This window comes from Dendrobium catenatum, unplaced genomic scaffold, assembly GCF_001605985.2.
Source record: "Dendrobium catenatum unplaced genomic scaffold, ASM160598v2 fragScaff_scaffold_146, whole genome shotgun sequence".
Lineage (NCBI taxonomy): Eukaryota > Viridiplantae > Streptophyta > Magnoliopsida > Asparagales > Orchidaceae > Dendrobium > Dendrobium catenatum.
In genome coordinates this window covers 725,975-731,121 of record NW_021318608.1, presented here as the reverse complement: position 1 = coordinate 731,121, position 5,147 = coordinate 725,975, and positions in this window count along the sequence as shown.

The window sequence follows — 5,147 nt, the reverse complement described above, 5'->3', positions numbered from 1 at the left end:
TGACACAGAGACAAGACGCAGTGACGTGACGATGCGTTGGGTCTTGACGCGACGAGACAGGTTTCACTTCATGCGGGATGTTGCAAACGGGTCAAGGCGGGTTAGTTTCAGGTTTTCGGGTCAACACGAACCCGGCTTGATTTTACAAACGGGTTAGAATTACTAACCCAAATCCGACCCGTTTGACAAACGGGTTGACCCGAACCCAGATTTTTTCGAGTCGGGCTTCGGGTCGGGTCAAAAATTGACACCCCTATCAAGCTTGATTGATTAAATATTATGTTAAATTATTTTAAAAATAAAATAAATTAATTGATTAAATTTAATATTGAATATAAGTATATTTAAAGAAAAGAATTTTAAAATAAATTATTAGTCAAATGTTTTAGTTTTTTTATCATCTATCTAATATAATTTAAAATTAAATATATATTTAAGTTAGTTGAAATTACATCATAATTTTAAATTATATTTATATTTCTTCATTAATTGAATTATAAGTAATATGAAGAGAGAATTATATGCTTGGTAAAAGTAAACATTTACTCATTTAAAAATTGTTTTTGTTTCTCTGCTCCTCTCTCTCACTGCATTTACTCTTTTCAATTTTTAGTTTTTGAGTTTTAAGCTTAAACCACACAAAAGGAATGGGTTTTATATGGAAACGCAAAGGGCAACTGCATTTTCCCAAAAAAACGCTTTTATGCTTTGCATTTTTTTTTGCAAACGAGCTCCCCATTCACCCTCGTATCAACGTGTATATGCTCGAGCTAGCTTTATCCTCTTGCTTGTACTTATCATGTATTATTTATTTGTATATTATAAGGTCATGATGTAGTAACTATTATAGTGCCCAAAGTCTCATATTAACACTACAAAAATATGGGGTTTCCTCAGTAGTTATTAGCGGCGATTTATAAACCTCAACTATAGATTGATATAGGCAGCAGTTTTTACTACTGCTAAAAACTATAAAAAAATGTGAGATTTTTGTAATGGTTTATAGCAGCGGTTTGCATGGATTGATATAGGTAGTAGTTTTCAACGTTGCTTTCAATAAAGGCAATTTAAAATACACTGCAATCTCTCCTCTCCCTCTTGTGCCCTAGTTCCTATTGCAAATCTAATCCAAGGACTATGATTTTGATTAAAAAAAACATTGTAATTTTGATGATAGCAAACATTATTGTGCCTGTTACTGCTTTCTACTGAGTATGTGATATTTTATTTTGTTTTGTGTACTAATGTTTCAGAAAATCCGTCCACCATTTACTTGCAATTCTGATCAGCTCAAGATTGGGTAGACTAGGGTTACACCCTGTATTTTTTAATTTGTTATGTATTTTTTCTTTATTGAGTCGTATCATGTAATTCAGTGGATATCATTACTGAGTAACCTTGCACATACACAGGATGAGAGAAAAATATTTTTGAGAGATTTTTTTAAGTAAATCGTATTGTATAATTTTAGCTTCGTCTTGTATGTTTTATGTGCTTTGTCAAAACCCTAGCCGCTAGAGGTTAAGAAAGATACTAATTATGTGCTGATCGTATAGTACAATTTGGTTCATATTGTACGTCATAATTAAAATCTTCTTAAGTAACCCCTTGATATCAGGCAATCAAATCATGAACAATTATTATTGCAGATCATACGTACGATATAGTTCATATAATATGATTGATAAAGTATGAAATTGATCGTACCAAACAAAATCTATGGTTTTTTTTACTGATTGTAATGTATAATGTCTACAGTGTTGGACGATCGACAGTGTACGAAGTTGGCCATCCCAAGAGTTGTCCCAAATGAACAGAAGAAATTTTTATAGTTCGTACCAGAAGATCTTTTGATAGTACTGTATGAAGTGTTATTAAGGTGGAACAGTTCGTCTGGATGAACTTGTTGGACGTGTTTAAATTATACTGATTATATAGTACGATACATGTATCATATTGTACGAACAAAAGACATAACTATTGATAATTATGATTTTTTTAAGCCCACTACTTAAGGTTTTCTAATACTTCTATTAGAAAATCTTTGGCTATTTATACTTCAAGAGAGAGAGCCTTTAGGAAGAGTAAAAGGAGAGCTTTGTGAGAGAAGAGAGGGGGATTTTGTGAGGGAGAAATTGTGAGGGGATTCACAAGGTTGCTCCAAGAAAGAATCTTACCAAGTATCTACAAGCTTCTGCTTGGATTCTTTGTGGCTTCAAAGAAGAAGTTCTTTAACAAAGATTATGGTTCTTTGACCATCTCCTGGAGGATGAAAATAGAGATGTGGTTCTGATGAAGGAGAAAAATATATCACTCTAATGACCTGATAGTTCAGAAGCTTTCTAAAGAAAAAGCAAAAGCTTCATCTATGAAAGCTGTTTTTCCTTCCAGGATCGTCCAGGACGAAGTTGGATCTTCCGGGGACGATCGATACAGGTTTGTACAGGTTTTGGGGACAGAGAAGTTCATCCCAGGACGAAATGAGATTTGTCTGTACGAAATTTTTCCAGAGAGCAACTTGTTTTGGAACGATAACTATTTCTTCTGAACGAAATTCGTCGAGTGGCCAAATCGTCCCGTGATGATTTTGGATCATCCAGGATGATCTGGTTGGATATATATGGGATTGAGATCTTTTGAAGAGAGAGAAAAGCCCAGGAGAGAGAAAATTGAAGGAAAAAGAAGAAAAAGTAATTTGTGTGGATTCTCGTGTGGGGGCGTGAAAAGTTTTTTTAAAGGATTTCTTTTTCTCAGAAGAAATTTTTAAATATTCAACTCACCCCCTCACTTGGTTAGCATCAAGTTAGTTCTTAAAGGTTTAATCACCTTCATGAACTTTCAAGTGGTATTAGAGCGATATTCAAAAATTAAGTTTCAGAAAACTTTTAAAAATGATCAAAGGCTAACTTTAGAAATCATAATATTATAGAAGAATTTCAATCATATAACCACCTTTATTTGATAATATTTCATTTGATTTTTAAAAAATTTGCATGTCTACTTTCTTGTAATCTATCGATTATCACTTGTGGGTATTAGTTCATGAGGGATATTCTGCACTCTCATGTTTAGTAAACGGTGTTAAAATTGAAATACTTTTTTTAATGGAGTACTTATGATAGAGATTTAACCCAACTGAATGCAAAATATTTGAACTATTTTTTCTATACTTTAAAATATGAAGATTACATGTGTTTCTATATGCACTATTGGTACGAAGATTTGAGATAAAATATATATAACATATGAAGGGACAAAGAAAGTAAAACAATCTAGGTTGAATATTTTACTTCATGATTATGAATTATTTTGCATGAAACCTAATGAAATTATTTTTGAAATGTATACTAAATTTATTCAGAATGTTACTTCCCTATATGCCTTAGGAATGAAGAGAACTTACTAACTATGAAAAAGTTAAAAAGATTCTGCATTTTTATCTTCTTCCTACGATGTAAAAATTATTATTATTACTGAATCTATAGATCTAAATGTTTACTCCATTGATAACTTACTTTGATCACTCATTACCAACAAGCAAGGAGTGAGCCAAAGACAAGTTGATGCAGCAGAAAAGAGAAAGAGAAAATTGTAGTCTTAAAGGATAATGATTCACATAGTTCTTCTGATGAAGGAGAAAAATATATCACTCTGATGACCTGATAGTTCATAAGCTTTCTAAAAAAAAAAAAGAAAAAGCTTCATTAATAGTGGAACAAAGGTAAAATTTTAGAAAATTTTTAAAGGTTCTTATGATATTATCTATTATGAATGTAGGAAATCAGGGCACTTAAAGTATGATTTCCCAAGTCTTAAAGATCACTTGAGTAATGAGAATGGTGAGGAAAAAACTAAATTCAAAAAGTGCAAGAAAAGGATTCAGAAGACGTTCTAGGCAGACTCTGCTTCATACTTATCTAAAATTGAAGCATAAGAGGAGGTAACAAACATGTGCTTAATGATAGATAATCATCTTGATCATTCTAATCAAGAGGAGGTATATGAGCTTTTCTATAATAAATTATTTAAAGTTTCTAAAAAAATTCATGATGTATATAAAAAGCTCAAAAAAAGTACATATAAGCCTTAAATCTGACTTTTCAAATCTATAGAAAGAACATGATTGCCTCAAGAAAGATTATTTCACTTTAGATAATAATCATATGACTTTATTAGACGAATTTAACTTTGTAAATAAGATGCATCTTGATTTAACTGTTGAACATTATTCCTTGAAAATATCACATGTTGATTTAAAATAAGCTTTAAGGAATTAGAAACTCTAGCATGTAAACTAGATTGAAGTGAGCATAAATTGAAAATTGAAAAATTAATTCTTGAAACTAAAAACAAATCTTTATAAGTTTAATTAAAAGCTTAAAAAGGAAACAAAATGCATCCAACACTTATACAGTTTCATAACACACCATCATATGTATTCAAACCTAGGAAGATGCACCATAACTCACATAAATTAGTAAACCCTTTTTCTGGAGTTAGATATTTATCTTGTGACATGTTAGGACACATCTCCCATATTTACACTATCCCCCATAGAACACATTTTGTGTGGAGATCAAAATTGCATAATTTATAGTATAACATGCAAGCATTTTCATCCCACATTCCATCAGATGGAACCCAAACTTTTTTAGTTTCTCAAATATGACCATTGATGATTTTGTAGGGATGCTCTTACAGAAGTCCTCGTGAGTGCATGTGATACCTGGACATTAGATGTTGAAGGCACATGACTAGAGATGCAAATCAATTCATTTCGCTGGAGGTCAAGGCAGGAGGCAAGGTGAAACTTGGAGATAATACCACTAGGAGAGTGATGGGCTCAGGTATACTTGGAATTAAACTCAAAAAAATTTCTTATTGAAAATATTTTACTAGTAGATGGTTTATAATATAACAAGTTTAGCATAAGTCAGCTCTATGATAGAAGCTTTAGCATTAATTTTTTATTTACCAGCTATATGATAAGCTTAAATGAAAATATTATACTACAAGAAAATTTTTTTTTACAATATGCTTTACTTTTTTATATTAATTATTATGATATAAATTAATAGATTTTATACATATTGAAATAATTTTTTTTATTTTAAAAACCTGAAGCTTCTTATTTCTAGGCATTTTTT